Source organism: Sciurus carolinensis, chromosome 12 (genome assembly GCF_902686445.1).
Source record: "Sciurus carolinensis chromosome 12, mSciCar1.2, whole genome shotgun sequence".
In the NCBI taxonomy this organism is placed as follows: domain Eukaryota; kingdom Metazoa; phylum Chordata; class Mammalia; order Rodentia; family Sciuridae; genus Sciurus; species Sciurus carolinensis.
The window spans coordinates 110,204,442-110,223,036 of record NC_062224.1 but is presented as its reverse complement, the minus strand read 5'-3'; the positions used below and the strand labels follow the sequence as shown (position 1 = coordinate 110,223,036).

Sequence of the window (18,595 nt, the reverse complement as noted above, 5' to 3'; positions counted from 1 at the left end):
TAGTAGGTTACTCAGGCAAATTAAATTTAAACTATATTTAATGCAGGTTGCAGAGTGAGGAGCATGGCAAATTCACTTACCACAAAGTAATGATGAAAGTGGATAAAATGGTCAAAAACAGCCATTTCAGAACTTTGGAAAGTCACCAAGATCAGCCAGTAGATTGAGAAGCAATTTATTGAAGAAAAACTTCTGAACCTTCAGAGGTTCATCGCAGTGGAGTCTGTGATGTTTTAACCTCTGAGGCTGCTTCCCTTCTGACGTTCCCTCCTGTGTTGTTGTGGTCGTTTTATTAGAGTGGGGCGAACTGTGAGAACCAGCAGCTTTGCTTCTGCTGCTGGATGGGGCTCACTTGATTTGGAGCAGAGCATGGAAAACTCCCACATTTTTGGAGCATTATTAGAAACAGTGATTTTTGTGTCAAGGGAATGAGAGGGCCAGGGTTATGGGTAACTTGGGATTATAATCCTTGTTGGGAAAGCCAGGATTTTGAAAGGAGATCTGAAGAATGAATGGATCTTCATAAACTCCTCCATATATTTGGTGTTTTGGAAAGCTGTCTAAAGATGCAAGACTGCACATGCTTAGGAGAGAGCAGAGAGGCCCCAGTTAGTCATATCCGTGTGCTGGACATGAGGCCTTGCATATAAACAGTGGAGATTTATTTCCAGGATTCTACCTCCTAAATAGTCTTGCTGCTTTCTTTTCTATTGTATAGAGAAAAACTTTGTTTCAGGTTCAGTTAATGATTGAACCCCGGATCATTCCTTAATCAGATTTTTAGTCTTCCTTTGTCAGCACATGGCAGCTCTTGGGCTTCAGATCTAGAAATCTAGAATCCAGCGTCAGTCTGATCCTGTCATTTCTCTTATCAGTTATTCTGATACTTCCAAACTGGTTTCCTGCCTTCCATTCTTGCCTTTTTCCCACACCAACCATCCTTCCTTTTGAAATTTGTCAGATTGTATCACTTCTCATTTCATTTAGTCACAGTTTTTTTTTTTCTTCTTTTTTTGCGGTACTGGGGATCGAACTCAGGGCCTTGTGCTTGCAAGGCAAGCACTCTACCAACTGAGCTATCTTCCCAGCCCCACAGTTATTTTTTTTAACCTTGATTCACAAGGACATACACACTCTTGCCTTTTAATTTTAATTTTAACCTTCCTGATTTCATTTCCTCCTGCTCATCCTTCTGCTGTTCTGTAGACCCACCAATTGCACTCTTGCCTCTGGACTGTTGCACATGCTATTCCTGTTGCCTGGATCTTGTCTTCCCAGGCAGCTGCATGAGCTCCCCTTTCCAGTCTTTTCTTGACTGCTACTTTCTCAGTGATTTCTTGCCCCTCAGTAACTACTAGGAATAATACTAAATGAACAAACAAATAATGATTAATGAATATTTTCATAAGGCTTCAATATTATTCAATACTGAGGAATATTAGTAAAACAGACAATATTTCTAGAGTTGCATTTGAAAATATGAGTAACATACATAAAAATTTTCCCTTCTCATTCTCAAAGTCCAAGTGTGAGCCACTCAAATTTCTGTTTTTCACTAATTTTTTTTCATTTCTGTTCTTGACATTTTCTATTTGAGATGCCACCTTTTCTTTTGAAAAAACCTATTAGCCATCGCCTGTGTAAAAAAAGCTACAAAAATCACAGAGTAGGAAGTAATGGTTTCTTTTCTTTTATGGATAGGCGTTCATACATTTTCAATACACTTTATTATTAGTTCTGTAATTGACATTTCTGTCAACACAGACATCAAAAGTTAGAACTGGAGTTGACATAGAAATGTTTTCCTGCTGGGGGGAAATGGAGTATTCTTTTATTTAATTATTTTCTTCAATTTGCCTGTCAAAGCAAGTGGAAGTTCAAGTCATTCTAAATTGTCTTACCTTAGCCTGTAATTTAGTTAAAACGGGAACACAGATTTGAAATCATGAAAATTGCTCTTGATTTTCTGGGAAAAATCTAAAGGATAAAACGAATTAAGGTATCTTTGCATATTTTTCAAATACTATTCAAAAAATAGTGTTAAAGGGTATTAATTTGAATGCCAGGAATCTTAGCAGAAAGTTAAGTCCAGCAGCATTAAGTTAGTGCAGCATTACAGGAATTATTTTAAAATGACCCTGTCAGTGCTAAGACAGTCCCACCTGTTCTAAATTGCCCCTCCTGTTGAAACTCGAGTACACTTGGTAGTTCTTGTGAATTTCAAGCAATCATTCTGTTTGTTGACTTCATACTTGTGTGGAGTTCCTTGTAATGAGGACAGGAAACTACAGGAAACTCTTGGAAGGCAACAAATGGAAAAGACAGTAGGCTTTCTTTTAAGACACATGCCCACTTAATTGTGAAACTCCTGGTTTGCAATACCCTTACGTGAACTTGACGCTTGACTCTGCCTCTTAGGTTTATCATAATCTACATTTCTTGTTGTTGCTGTTTTATATTTGGACTGGTAAAGGGCATTCCTAACCAAACTTCCCATTGGCGAACTCGAGTGACTCTGCTGTCCAGTACCACTTCGCATGGCCAGAGAACAAAGTAATCTAAAACTCACAGGATTATTTTCTTTTAATTTTTAAATCCATAATCTCAGTAGAGAGAAGTTAGTCACAAGTGACTTTTACTACAGAAACAAGTTTGCAAATTGTAATTATTCCAATAAAAAGAAGATGAAAGATGTAAAAAAGAAGTTTTTTTTTTTTTTTTTTTTTAGAAAAGAATCATCTAGAGCTTAAGGTATACAGGCACTTGCTAAAGAAGTGCTTCTCAAACTTTAAATGTACACATGCAAGAACTGGAGATTTTTTTTTTTTTTTTGGTTGTAGATGGATAAAATACCTTTATTTATTTTATGTGGTGCTGAGAATCCAACCCAGTGCCTCACACATGCGAGGCAAGCTCTCTAACACTGAACCACAACCCCAGCCCAAGACCTGGAGATTTTGTTAAAATGACATCTTAATTTTTAGATCTGACCAGGGCTCTAGTCTCTTCTGAGACTTGGGTCCTTTTCATATCCACAGCGACTTTGGCAGAATTATTTTCCTTACGGTTTAGGGCTTATGGTGACTTGCTTCTTCAAGGCCAGCAGGAGATCTCAGGGGAAATAGAAAAGATAGCATTTTGACATTTGTGAAAACAAGAATGCATTTTAATCAGTTCCCACAGCAGTTTTTGTGCCTGGATAGTTATTATCATGTCTTTTTAGTTGTGGAAAATTCACTGGACTTCAGTGTTTTATTTGTTGTAAGTTTTGGTGAATTGAGATCTGATTCAGATGCTGGCAGAATCTGAAGCAGGGCTTCGAGGTGTGTGAGGCTGCAGAGGTGGTGGAGGCCCCAGGGAAGCGCTGAACAGTGTGGGCTTGGTTGCGTGGAGCGTTGGAGGTTGATCACGGGGTTGAACTGGGCATGGTGAGCGAAGGCCGGATGGATTTAGGGAGACCGAATTGGAAGTAAGTAAATGCAGTTAACAACTGAAGAAACTGGTGGATAAGTGCACTTTGCAGAGACAGAAGCCTGGATTAGGGCATTGGCTTTGAAAATAGAACATGACTTATTTAGGGAAACAACTGTTAGGAAAAGGTCTCTGAGTCAGACCTGCCTTTAATTGCCATATTCAAAGGCTCAGTGTTGGTTTAGCTTGCCCGAGAAGAAGGCATTTTTGTGTATGAATTTAATTCATTCAGCAAATATTGGTGTACCTACTATATTTTGATCCTGACTCTGCCAAATTTTGAAAGATGACAAAACATTCCTTCCAGGTTGTTTACATTTAGGTAGGAATAAGTACTTTAAACCACCTTGGGAGTTAAGGAACCCTAGGAAGCGTCACAGTGTGCATTATATTTGACCCAAATCTAAAGTGCCAAGTATGTGACCTGGGTCCTAAATGCTGTGAGATTAATGGGGAGTGCCACTTGGGCTCTTGACCTCTTTACCTACAGTTAACCATGGGTATTTAAAAAAACTGTGTGTGTGTTAACCATTGGATGTTTGAGAACCCAGGTATTTAGTATTAATTTCCTCCCTTGAACTGTGTCTTCTTAAAAGTTAAAAATACAAAGTAGCAATGTTAAACTCTAAGAGTATGAGTCTGTTAAGATCTAATCTTATTCTGTCCTCAATCATACATTAATCTTCGTATATATTATATATATTTAAATATGATAGGTTCTAAAGAGTGAAAATCTTTACAACTTCAAAGAAAGTACATTATATTCTCAGATTTCTGTGTTGTATGTCTTATTAGTAAAAATTCTTACATCATTTTAAGGACTAAATTACCTTTTTCACAAATCATTTTATTTTAAAAATTTTGTTGTCCAATATTTTGCTTTATTTTTCTTGAATATTTATATATTTTTTGTTACTATTCACACTATGATTTAAAAAAAAAAAAAATAGAGCCTGAACCCAATGGTGGTTCTAATTCCAATAAAATCACCATCCCCCTTCTTAGAATTCCTTACCCATCTTTTTGCCCTTAGAATAGTTTGAATGTACTCAGGACCTTGTGAAATCAAAATTTCTGGTGAACTTGAGAGACTGAGCAGAGGCCATGCCAGCAGGTTCAGGCAGATAAACCCAGTAGGAGAGCAGAAGTGTTACCCTCTCTCAGACCATTGCCTAATTGTCTGCTGGACTCAGCGGTCACCCTGAGTTGCCGCAAGCACAAGGATCATGCAAGTTAAGTAGAGGGAGATGGGAGTGTTCACAGGATTGTGGGAATCATGGTAGGGGTGACAGTATATAGCATTCATGGATGAAACACCTAACCAACTGCTTTTCAGAATGGTTTATATTATTAAAAAACAAAGATCTAGGTTATTTTATTTTATTTTTTAACTTGTAAAATTGAAATCACTAGTATATTATCTTTTCTAGTTTAAAGTAAAAGCAACTAGCTATGGTAATGTAGAAAAGAGCTGAGCTGTACCAGTAATTTAAAACTTTTACACTAAATTTAGAGTTACCTCATTTTATAGAAATATATGTCAATATACTACTCAAGATCTGGGATACAGAATATTTAAAAATATGTTTCTCTTGGCTCAGAAGCAAAAATATCTTAACTTTCTGCTCTATCTATGTCAAATATCTAAGTAAAGGTAAGGTAAAATTCTCACAAAAGTCAGAAACGCCACATAAGTCATTAAAGATCTATCCAAACAACTCTCAAATACATTCTGACATCAAGATCAGGCAGTTGATGTGGAAGAACATTGTAATGAGCAACACTGAATTAGTAGTAAGACTTTCGATATCAACTTTGTATTTTGGGAATATTTTACAAAGGAGGCACTGCTATTTAGAGACTTAAGAAAATTGTTAGAACCATTATGACTGACGTGAAAGAATTTGTACAACCTTCTACAGTTTCAAAGAGGTAGTGATAGATACTTGGCTCCTGGTAGTTTCTTCCAAGTTGATCTTTAGACCTGCTTTGATGCAACAGTCCATCAGAAGTTGTGCCGAATATCTTGGCTGTCTGTGTTCCCAACAGCAAGATGCAAGGGGATCAACAGGGCTCTTGTTTGAGCATTGACTTCTGCATCATGCTGAAGAAACAAGCCACCCAGATGTTGTTCTACCTAGGAGCACTGTGCCAGGGTGCCCAGCCATCTACAGTTATGCATGAACCTTGCCCCTGTGCCACCAGCTCTTGGACAATATCTAAGTATCCAGTGTAGGCTGCTCGATGAAGAGGGGTGCTCATTGTCACCTCGAGTCTTCACATGCATGGCCTTCTCAGAAAATAGTCTCCGCTTTGAAGTAAGCTGATTTGTTTCAGCAGCCCAAACAAGCAACTTGCTTGGATCTTTTTTCCTTATCCTTGAAATTGATACCATCTTCGTTTTTTTCTTCTTCTGGCTTCTCATATCTTTATCAGAATTGCCTACCCAGAGACTTTGAGTACCAATGGGAATAAGGTGACCATGTGTTTCAACCAATTCAGTCTGGTTTAAGTGTTTAGAAAAGTCCAAGGAATTCTCGTGTCTGGTTTTCCATGATCATTTACTCTTTATTTTCCTTTTTACTACTATTATAATTAAAAAGTTTTTTTTAAATGCTGGAGTATAATCTTTCTACAGGTGAATTATGTATACTTTGTTTTTTTCATCAAGATCTTACAGAGGAAAATTGTTGTTCAAATCTTGCTCCTGGGTTGTCCTCTCAGCTGCTCAGGACTTGACTAAGAATATATTTTAATCAATACCTGTAGCAGTATTTTTGTGCCGGGAGAGTTATTAACCTGTCTTTAACTGGTGGAAAATTCGCTGGCATCTAGTATTTTGTTACTTTTAAGTGATAAGAATCTTGATTTTGAAAAAAAAAAAAAAATCAAATCTGATTCTAATATGTTTACTGTGTACAAATGATTTATATTCAAATTGTAAAATAGTTCCATATTTTCCAATGCTATAAGCATACCCTCTCTTTTAATGAAATTAATTGCTCCTTTGGAAAATGTATTATTGGGTACTTGAAACTATTTTTTCATCTTTAGTATATGTGAAGCACAAAAAGGAGCAGTTACTGTGAAAGGGCCTTGAGACTGGCAAAGTATGGCTTCTGAGCCAGGAATGGCTTGTGCACTTTAAAGGTTATAATACCAACTACTGAATGCCCTCAAGAGAAAAGAAAGGGAAGAAGGGAGGGAGGGAAGGAGGAAAGAGAGGAAGGAAGGGAGGGAGGAAGGGAAAGAGGAAAGAAGGAAGGAGAGAAAAAAAGGAAGAGAGAAAGAAAGAGAAAGAGAAAGAAAGAAGAAAGTGGCTGGCAGGCCACATCCCAGCCACTTGGGAGGCTGGGGCAGAAGGATCACACGTTTGAGGCCAGTCTGGGTAACTTAGGGAGACCCTTTTTCAAAGTTTAAAAAAAATAAGGACTGGGACTTTAGCTCAGTGGTAGAGTACCCCAGGGTTCAATCCCCAGTACTTGGAGGAGTGGGGAACACCAAAGAAAACAAAGATAAAAACAGTTGACACAACCAAACATTTACTATTTGTCTCTTTACAGAAAAAGTTGACTGATCCCAGTAGTTGCAGCATATTTGTGCATAGCTTTAGTTTGTTTTATGTAATTCTGCACAATTTGTGAGGTGTACATTTATTACTATACTTTCTTTTGTATACATAATATGGAACCACTTTATAGATGCTATTTCTTGTTATATTTTATTATATTTTGTTATCTTTTTATTAGTCCTCCAAAATAGAACATTCTTATAAAACTTTTTTTTACTGTGAATAGCACGTTACAGTTTTAGTGCAATTCTAGTAGAAAGTATTAAAAAGGAGTAAAAGATTTTTTTTCATTTTCAACCAATTTTAAATGTAACACTCAAATTTGTTCTCAATAGAAAATGTATTTGGAAGGAAATATGAGAAATAGCAAGAGAAAAAGTGTGCTGAGGTCAGTGTTGCATCATGTACGTGCGGTGGCTGTTGCTCATTTTTCCTGTTAGTTTAAGGGGGACTAAACAGTTTGTTAATATCCAAGACTACAGAAGTACTGTGAGCAGTTTGGTAAGTTTTGAGTGTATAATTCAACCTTTTATAAATGGGTAATTTGATTAAAAAGTACAGCTTAAGACAATAAAATATTTTTTATATTGTTTCTAAGCTATTTCACAGAGGATTGGTTATCAGTGTTGTTAATATTGTGCAGAATCTTTGGTTAGAAAATCAGTTTTGAAGGCAATTTTATCCAAATATTTAAAAAATGTAGATAAACGTCGTTAAGTCTAAGTTTTAAGTTTATAGCAACCTTAAGATTGTGAATATAATGCGTGAGTTGTGACTTTTTGAACTATATGCTTTATAATATAAAGAAATAAGGAATTTTTAAATGCCTCTATTTATTAAACTGTTGTAGGTTTGATTTTTCTTGGTGTTCTTTTCTCCTTTTCTTTTTGGTGTTTTTATGTTCACACTAGTGAACATTCAGTTCATTCAGTACTTCGTAGATACATTATTTACATTTTCTATTAATGTAAGAGACATTGTCAAGAATTAAGTGAACATGTTTCTTTTTCTACATTTCTCATTTGCTTAGAATATTCATTTCAAAAGTTAGTTATGAAGTTAGCTCCATATTAACTAGTATCCAATAGAAAGTTATCCCTGCTTCTTTCTTAATTAGTGCTATGTTTATGTCAGATAAATTACTTGCAGCTGTCCATCATTTTCTAACTTCAGTGTGATAAATGCCTCCCTTCCCAACCCCCAAGTTATTCTTTATGCCAATTAACATAGCTTCTCTGCTTTAATATGCTTATTTTCTGTGGTTTAATATCTGAAATTATTTCTTGAAAGAGATTAAAATTAATTTACAATTTATCTTAGAGACATTGTCACACTGCCAACTTTGTGATTTCCTTATCAACACTCTCTGTAAACATCATATAACAGGATGGAGGATAAGAGAAAATGTGACATACAGGAGGCTAGCTAAATTTAATAGCATTTGGTTATGGTAGTTATTTGATATTTTACAAGGACTAGTGCTGCATCAAATTTGGATGGAAAAAACTTGATCACATATTTCTTGTTAACAGTATTCAGAGGTAAAATGATGTTAAACATATTTTTACTGGAAACCTCTGTGAAGTTTCAACTGAATTGGGATTTTTATTAAAATAAAATCTCAGTCTTGTAGTTAATTCATAGAATAATTGGGAATAAGGGGGGAAAGTCTAAGGCTTTAAGTTAAAAAAGTTTTATTCTTGTAAATTCTTTTCAAGGGAAAGTATCTCATGACCCGAGGATCTTTGCTTTAATGAAATGTGTTAAAATGAACAGAAATCTCATATATTTAAATAAATGAAGTTATGTACTGGTACCTATATGAATATTGGAAGACTTAATCTAATCTTGTATATGTCTTTGATAGGACAACTGATGTTTAAGTAATGGATAACTGGACGTTGAACTTGAAGTCATTGCAGCTGGCTAATGGTTGCATAGTTTTTAAAAGAAACATGGCTTTAATTTTTTTTCTATTCACTTTTTGACATGTAATTTTATTTTCCTGAGCAGTTTCGTATTTGAAAAGCTTGTTTAGATTCAGCATCCAGTAAAAAAATGGGACATAAGAATATGTTTTCACAATGGTTACAGTTTAACAAACATGTTGTCAATCACATTTTAAATCATTGCCTAATAGACAGAAAGAAGGACTTGGTTAGAAGCAAGCTAGATTTCTTAAAATGGTTGCTGACAAATGGTGAAGCAAGTGTAATAAAAAAATCCCAAGTGGATTTTCTCTGAGATAGACTTACAATAGCGAGTTGTTTTTCCCTAGAAATTATTGTTGATGTTTGTCACTTTAGTTTTTCCAAGTACAAGAATCAGCTAAAGTGGATCTTTGAACTAATGTTAGTTTTTGAGAAAATTATGAACTTAATAAAATCTTTGAGACATTAACAGAACTACTATAAAATTGTAGAACTAGCTACTGATTATGATTTGGGAAGATAAACAGCCTTGCATTTCTTAGAAAGCAAAAATATGTGGAATTTTCTTTTTTACTGCTTAAGAATTTTAAATAAAACAAATGTAAAATGGACCATCTCCCTCCCCTGCCCACCAATTATAATTCTTGGGAGAGAGTTATATTATTAAAAAAAGCAGTTAATATACCCTTTTCCAAATGGGACATTCTGTATATCATATTTGGCAACTTGTTTTTCTTATGAAGCAATCTATTATTATATGCTACTTTAAACCATTTCTCATTCTTTAATTGCATAGTATTCTGTGGTGTGGATATAGCATATTTATTTCTCTATTTCTCTTTTGAGAGTTTAATAAAGTTTCTACTTTTCTTTTTTGCTATTTCAGATATACAAATATTATTGTAATGCATGGTAATTGCACCTGTATTGTGAAGCATAATCACAGATTTCTGGAAGTGGAATTGTTCTAATGTGCACAATCTGTTTTTTCATAGGTAGTACCAAATATCTCCCCCCAAAAACTGGAAATTCATGCCCCTTTCAGTAGTGTATCCGAGTACTTTTTCCCCTCATATTTTCACAGTAGATATTATCAATCTTTTCAGTTTTAGCGCTCTGATTTACAATATATAGCATTTCATTTTGTGTACACTTCCCCTGATTACAAATGACGTGTTTATTTGTTTATTGGGCTAATTTTTTAGGTTGGCTAGGTGACCGTTGAACTTCATAAGAACTACTCTATCAGATTTAGTAATTGATGATACCTATAGTTGATTTAAAAATGTGATTTGGTTTATAAATACCTCTGCATATTAGTCTAAAGAGAAGTCAGGAAAAGAGGGTGAATATTACCTTTATGCTAGTGCAGGAAAAGAGCCATGAGAAACCATTCTTTTCTCCCCTTGCATCCACTTCTTTTGGTTGTTTATCTGTCAAGTGGATTATGTGGTGGATTCTCAGCATGGATACAGTGTTGTATACCATGGATATACAGATCAAAACTACTAGGAAGCCCAGAAATAATCCATCATACTATTCAGGAGGGGATTTTTGCTTTTCCCTAGAAGTCTTTCTTCCCCGCAAATGTTTATTGAGTGCCTGCTCTACTAGTTACTATGGCTGTTGTTCACTTAAGCCTGATTCATTCTTGACTGGTTCAAGCTTTGCTTGGTGTGTTGATAAAAGAAAAAAAATTTTTGTGTTAGATTATGACATCTTAATCATGCTTCAACTGACCTAGAAAATTAAATGTTCTGAAGAGTTGTCTCTAGTGAAAGCTAGAAACCTTACACTTGGTCAGCACTGCTAAGATGTACAGGGTCCTTATAAGCATGTTGTGCTTAAAACTTTATTTTTGTGTTTGTCCCCAGGGACAGTTCTCTGTGATAGTAATAGGAGTTAACTGTTCCTGAGCATTTCCACATGCCTGGGATTATTGTTAGTATTTTCTTTCTCTTCTGTGTCACTGGCTCTTTGTGGTGCCAAATCCACAGGTATTTGTCACCGCCTGCAGCAACAATTTGCGAAATGAACTGCTTCTATCTTTCTTTTAGTGGGCTGCTTTCTCGCTTATTCGCTTGTTTCCTGGGCTATTGAGGAAGAAAGGCTTTTCTTAGAGAAAGAGAGACTTTGCTTAAGAGAGAGAGAGACTACACTTTCAGAAATCTTATCTTCTTAGTTCTGCTGCTTCTTCTTAAAGGTGCGTCCTGCGTCTAGAGGTGTGTTCTCAATTCTCTGCTCTGTGATCTGCCTTCCCCCGCTGCCTGCTGCTTCTCTGCGAGCCGCTTCTATCTGCTTCCTTTCTGCTAATGGCTTCTCTCCACCTCTTGCTGCTAGCTGCTGCTGCTTACTGTCGCGCCCCCACCCACCGCCCGCTTTTATTCCCTCCAGGAGGTGAAGGGCAGGGCCATGCCAGTTGCGATCAGGCAGGAGCCAGCTGCCCCATCCCGGCAAGGGTCAAAACCAGCAGGCCCGAGCAGGTGCGCTCGGGAACACCTGTGCACCCATTGTGTGCGTGGACCTAACTGAATACGGCCAGTGATAAATCACCTGAGTGCGCTTATGTCTTTTAACCGCCTCACTGCCGATGAGATCAGGCGCCGTTCTGACTGGCACAGCCCCCAACACTTCTGCATAGTGTGAAGTGAACCCTCTTTTATCACCTGTGGATTTTTATTCCCATCAGCAGTTGTAGAAGGTCCATTTATGCAGAGTCCGCTTCAGAAGTAGCCAGTATGGGCTGGGGATATAGCTCAGTTGGTAGAAGGCCCCGGGTTCAGTCCCCAGCACCCAAAAAAAAAAAAAAAAAAAAAAAAAAAGTAGCCAGTAGTCCAGGAATGTTTGCAGGACACTTTAGCCTCTTTTGCTGCCAATTCATTGATTAGAATTTAGACTAAAATATTGTAGTGATAACCTTGATGTGATCATTCATATACCATGGTGACGGTGGTTCAGCTGCTTAGTTTTAGTGAATCTTTGAATTAAAAGAGATCTTAGAGCCATCTACTGCTTGCCCTTTCCTGAAGTAGAATCCTTTTAAGATCTGGTGATTAGACTGTGGAAACTGATTGGCTAATTCACAGCGCAGTTAATTCCACTTTTTAGCTAATAATGGAAAATATGCACGAAACACTTACTTTGTAAGTTATTCATTTACTTCTTATGCTAACCCTATAAGGTGGCAATTTATCCATTTTTCAGGAAAGAAAATTAAAGCTTAGTGAGGTTAAGGAGTTTGTATATGTCACATCATTTGTATTTTTCTTGCTAAAACCTTTGGTCTTGCTTGAATCTCCCCTTTCTTCTCAGGTGCTGTCTCCGTTTCAGGCAGATTCCCCTTGTTTATTAACCTCCTGCTGGGGTTTGAGATGCAGGTAGAAATTGCTGATAGCAGCAATCTTGCTACTCCCAAGAGCATGTATATGGGCGAACTTGGGGTTGTAGGTGTCTGAGGAGGAGGGTGCTGGTTATCTGGGTTCTCCTTGTACAGTCTAGCGCGATCAGGAAAATGTCAGTAACCTCAAATCATTAAAATATTTTAACCTCAGAGCCTGACAATAACTGAGGCATTATGTATTCACCACACATAATTTAGTCAATATATTGTTGTTTGAGTTTAATTACATGGAATGATCTTATATGTAGTTTTGGAAACTGGGACTCCAAGATTAAGTGGCTGGGGATGTAGCTCAGTGGTAAAGTGCTTGTCTGCTTGCCTAGCATGTATAAGACCGTGGGTTCAAGCCTCAGCACTCCCCTAACCCCCCAAAAAATTAAGTGAAAGTGTCAGGACTGGAATCTAGGTTCCTGATTACATTTTTATAATTATGTTTTATAAAGAGTTCACCGCTTTATTTAGCTGGAGCCAGATTGAGGGTTTATTAACTATTTGCAGAAAGATTATAAAGGTAATTCATATGCCATTCTTTTTAGCAGCAGTTGGTATCTAAAAGAAGAGAAGTCAATTTTTCTGTTGGAGAAATTATGGCTCTTGTCTCACAAGGGGAATGTGGTGTTCTAATGATCTGAATATGGCATTGGGAGTTGAGTGACTGATCCCTTATGACTGCAGGAAGAGCGTAGTGGTGCTAAAAATATCACACTAGCTTTATTATTGGGGTTGGAGTAAAAGTTTATAGAATATATGTCAGTGGAAGGGCTACACAGTGGAGTCCCATTGAGGTTTTCACTACAATGCAAATAGAGCCGGGAAAACTGTTCACTAAAATTTCTAACAGGACCCCTTTGAGTACATTAAAAATTTTTGAGTGGTATTTTAACAATAATACTAAAGTTTGAAACTAGATGGAGGGTAAATTTGACCTTTCTCTTTTGCACAAAACCCACAAACTTTAAAGAAATGAGGGTTTTAGATTTTACTTGTCTCTTCAGAATTGCTTGATCATACTCTTCTTAATTGTCTTTGTAACGCCTTCTCTCCCTGTCATCTTTGTGAGTCTCCAGAGCTAGTTTTCTCTTCCTTCCACCACCTCCAAGCTTTGCCTTGTCCTGCTTACCCTTCCTTTATGGATTCCTTTCTTCTATCCTGCCCACATTCTGTTAGATGGTGCTTGGTGTAGCAAGGGGCTCTATTAAATATTTAAGATGTACTTCATATTTTCAAGAAGGTTTTCAGCCTATTAATTGAAAGAAATGTGTTTAAATTTCATGCAAGATATCACAGGCACAGATACATAAAGAGAGACAGTTGAATGCCAGAAGTTAAAATGTAGATGCCTCTTCCAAGCTATGTGCCTATGATCATTCCCAGAGTAAGATTTCTGTTCACTATTTATAATGGTCATGCTGTCCGGGTAAGGGATTAAAACTCTCAAATTTAGCTTAAGTAATTTTGGGTTCTACTCTCACTACTTTTCTTGTAAGGACAATGGTATTTTGTTCTACAGCAGAAATCTTTATCATGGAATGATAGGGCAGATCCCCATTTTATTCCTCCAGTGTCCAGCAATCATAGTTTAGAGTGAAGGAACAAAAGTATGGGTTGTGATTTGAATTTAATAAAGTGTATGTCCTTCACATGAGTTGCATTTTGGATGCTAGCCTTTATCACTTTTTTCAGTAAAGAAAATGTATTTTAAGTTATAAATACATTCATGAAAAGATGTGATATTAATATGTGATATTCTTTGTGATCATTTTCAGTAGAATTGATATATGTAGAATAGTAGTTGTCAGTAATACCTTGTTACCTCCAGGGTTTGTATCCCCAGGTGATCATTTAAAAATGTCATTCATGCAGATGAGTTACATATCTAAACGCAATAGAGGTAGAAAAAGTTAAGAACCACTGATTATGGATCACTGATTTTGAGGTTCTGTGGCCTTCAATCCAAGCGTGAATATGTGGAAGAGTCTTGGATTTTTGTAATGTAGTTTCATTTTTGCCACCCAGTACACCTAAGAAATGTGCAGAGCAGACAGATCTCTGACTCACAGTGCTGACTCCAAGTACATTTTGGCACTTGGTACTGATCTCCATTGTAAGGGGTTCTACAGTATATGTCCTGTGAAAAAAGGAGATAATTGATAATCAGGACAGTTCCTCTAAAAGAAACATTAGTGACTTATTGTAGAAAGTATGCCTCAATCAGTTTACCTCATTTGCTAGCCATCTGTAATGCATAGGTTTTATCAAACTTGTAGTGGACAACCACTATTCTGCTATGTGCTATGGACACAAAGATAGATATGACTTTTATAGAAGTAGACCCCTAAATAGGTAATTTTATCAAAATATAGTAAGGACAGTAATACGATATGAGCAGGGTACCAGATAAGCTGACGGAAAGAACCTGGCCTGGCCTGAGGTTCAGGGAAGGTTTATATAAGTTAAACCTCTGCACTCAGTCTTGATTAATGCATATTACTTAGCCAGAAGTATTTGGATGCCAAGGTAGGGGAGACGTTCCAGGCAGAGGGAAACTTTGGGTGATAGGAAACAGCATTGTGTGTGCAGTAAAACACACATAGTTCACTTTTATGGAAAATGAGAGACAGTGAGATTAGAGGAACACAAAGGTCATGCAGGGTCTTTGATGCCATACTAATATGGTATCCTCTGCTTTAATCAAGGGTTGATATAAGAAATATTTCTACCGATGTGGCAAAAATGTCTTCAAGGAGTTTGGTATAGAGTGTTAAGACTTGTTCACACATTATATTTTAAACTTTTATCAGGAAATATGTCCATTTTTCCTTTTTAAGCTTGGCCATTCAATGAGTGCTTAGTAAATATTTGAATGAGTGGATAATGAATTTATTGATTTTTGGCTTCTATTTACTTTTAACTGTTTTTTGAAATTCTTTTTTCTTTTTCTTTTTTTTCATTGTACACAAATGGAGTACAACTTTTCATTTCTCTGGTTGTACACGATAGAGAGTCATACCATTTGTGCACTCATACATGTGTATAGGTTAACGATGTCTGTCTTATTCCACCATCTTTCTCACTCCCTGAAATTCTTTTTTTAATTGACAAAAATTATTTGAAAGGGGGTTTCACTGTGTTGCCCAGGCTGGCCTTGAGCTCTAGGTGTAAGCAGTCCTCCCAATCAGCGTCCCAAGTAGTAGGACTACAACTCACATCACTGTGCCTGGCCTGTTTTATTTTTAACTTATGCCTCAAATCCTTTTTATAAATAAGGACATAAATAAGGGTAGGTACAAATAAGATATAAATATACTAGTGGTATGGGCTTCATATCTAATCTCTTACATTGTCAGTTTCTTAGTACACTAAAAACATGGTGGTGTAATGATAGCTACCATTTAATGAATGACTACAATATCTCTTGTTCCTTCTGGAGTGTGAGTTTGTAAGGGGCAGATGGTATTATTATTATTATTATTTTTGTTTCCATTGCCTCATATGTGGCAAGTGTTAAGAAAACAGTTAATGTATGAAAATCTCTTTGATATGTTAGATTCAGAGAAGAACAATATGTTTTTTTCCAGATCTATTGGTAGAAGTTAAAATAGGTGACATAGTAGTGAATAAGTGTTCAGAAAAGAGTTAACATAGCAAGCTTCAGACTTCTATTTTTAGAGAATCCTACTTTCAGAGTTGGCTGTTGACTGCTTTTAGAAAACTTAGATTTGAGGGGTTACCATCATTTCTTACTGATGAGATTGGCTAACTGTACTTAAAAGGTTTGGGCTAACAGTATGTCTTATGCCAGATAACTGTTTTCCTTCTCAGAGTCTGGAATTTTGGTATTTGTTAGGAAGAGGGTACTTAGGTGACCAGCCCTGGTAGAAACCACAGGCACTGATTCCGCAGTGAGCTTTCCTGGCAGACAGTGTTTCATACATGCTACATTCTGATGTTGGACTGTAGTATGTCCTATGTGATTCTTGGGAGAGGACTCTTGGAGGCTTATGCCTGATTTCTTCTGGACCTTGGTGCTTATTTCTGTCTCTTTGCTGACAATTTTGCTGTATTTTTTCACTTAACAAATCCTAGGTGTGTGTATGACTGCCGTGATCTGTGCAGCCACACTCTCTGTTCCAGCGAGGGACGAAGGGAGGTTGGAAAATAAAGATTCACAAACACAGATTTTGAAGATTAAACTGGGATCAGGTGGAGCTCTGGAGATGCAGATGAAGAGTCAACACCACCAATCTTTATATGTTTCATTATCATGTTAAAAACTATGCAATCATTATTCTTTGTATTCAGAAAAGTTACAGAAACTAGGACATCTATGTAGCTTTTCCACAGTTGGAATCCACAGTTGCAAAGTGCAGTGTTAGGAGCTTTGTGTAGTAGCTCTTTCTGGAACCTGAGAAGCAGAGCTGGTGAAACACTGTAGTTGTCTAGCACAAGAATTTCTTTATTCCCAGGAGCTGTGTGCCTGAGATCAAGGTCAGAGCTGATAGGACTCCTGCACAGAGCCTCCTCATGCAGGGCATTGCCACAGCAGCTAGGCATCCTGCGCCCTTGCACAGAAACATTCCAGACATGCTACAGCCATGAGGTCATCAGAGACCCCCAGTCTCAGTCACTGCTCACTACATATGGCAGTGAGTGAATCATTGAGCCTTGGGGGTGATATTGGAGACCCTTGGCATAACAGGATAATTAAATTCTCTCTGCTTCTTATTGGGGGAGAGATGACAAATAATTAAGAAAAACACCAAGAACCAATGTTCCATTTAGATAATTAAAATTATTCCATTGGTAGAGTGGGCATCTACTTTAAACTGGGCCTTCAGCAAAATATTTCTCTGAGGAGGTAGCATTTAAATTGAGAGCTGAGTGCCAAGAGGAATCCATCTTTTGGGGGATGCGAGAAGAGAATTTTCAGAGAACAGGTAGTATTAGGGCTCAAAGGTGAAACTATGCTTGGTGTATAAAGAAGAGGTAGGAAGACAAATGACTTATGGATAGAGGGCAAGTGAGGGAGTTATACAAGATAGGAATGGACAGGTAGCCAGGGGCCATCACCTAAGCTAGAGTGAGTGTTTTCATTGTGTTTTTATTATATTGTGAAGCTTTTGAAGGGTTTAAACTTGGAAGAGACAGAGATTTGATTTATGGTTTTAAAACACCACTTTATTTGTATATGTGGAGAATTAATTTATGTGGACCAGAGATGAAAACTGTTACTAACTTATGAAAATGGAGGGAAATCAGGAAAATACAGATATGAGAAAAAAATTAAGAATTTTGTTTTGAAACCCTATTAGATATCCAAGCAGAGATGTCAGTTGATAATACATAGGTTCCAAAAATGTTTTCAGCTTTTTATTTTATTCATCAAATGTGTATCAAGTGCTTGCCTGTTGCCAAGTTTTTTGACACAACGGGGAATACAATGAAGACTGGAACGCAGTCCATGAGTAACATGGTTTATAAAGGAAGCAGGCAGATTCTCAGGCCATTACAGAGACATGTGTTATCATAGAGCTGTGTAGGGGGTACTTAGCAGGTCCATCAAAATGGCACTTTTATTCCAAAATTTTAAGATTTACTTTGAAATCCGTTATATTCTGTTGTTTTCACAGTTCTTATGAAGCAGATCAGGTACCCCCACCTAAAAGACTCACCCGCCATAATTTAGCTTCTCCTCTTGTCAGATTTTTCAAAGAGTATCAACAGGATTTCACAGGAGTTTTCCTGTGAGCCCAATGTGGTTTGAAGCTTCCTCTTTCTTGTCAAACCAGCTTTGCAGACAAAATGTGTGAAACCTGTCTAGTCTAAGACTAGGATTCAAGGAGTAACCGTTGTCTTCCTATCCACTCCCATTGTCATGTAACCACCCCTCTGAGTATAAAGTTTAAAGAATTTCCAGACTCGTGGTCTAGAGATTTTTTAGGAAGTAGCCCCTCTGTACCCATGAAGCTAAAGTAAACCTGCTTCCTGAAAATTCCTCGGGTGTCCACCCTCATCTCTTCTGCATCACTCATGTGTAAGAGCTAGTCTACAGTAAAGACTAACCTGTCTGCCCCCTGACCCCGTTGTGTTGTACCCATGTCAGTCTCTTTCTCAGTGAATATGGTTTTCTTTCAGTAGAATCCACTTCCTCCAGTTTTCACATCCCTCTTTCCCCTCTCCTATTTTGGAAACATTTATTCATCTTTCTTCTGCCTTCTTCCC

At 37.1% G+C, this 18,595-nt stretch overlaps 1 protein-coding gene and 1 pseudogene across 5 annotated transcripts in view; one reads left to right on the top strand and one right to left on the bottom strand.

Moving 5' to 3' along the window:
• Rabgap1l (RAB GTPase activating protein 1 like) overlaps window positions 1–18,595 on the top strand; it is a 663,388-nt gene that overhangs the window by 174,329 nt on the left and 470,464 nt on the right. The window lies entirely within an intron of this gene.
• On the bottom strand, window positions 1,185–11,612 carry LOC124961917 (ankyrin repeat domain-containing protein 49-like; annotated as a pseudogene).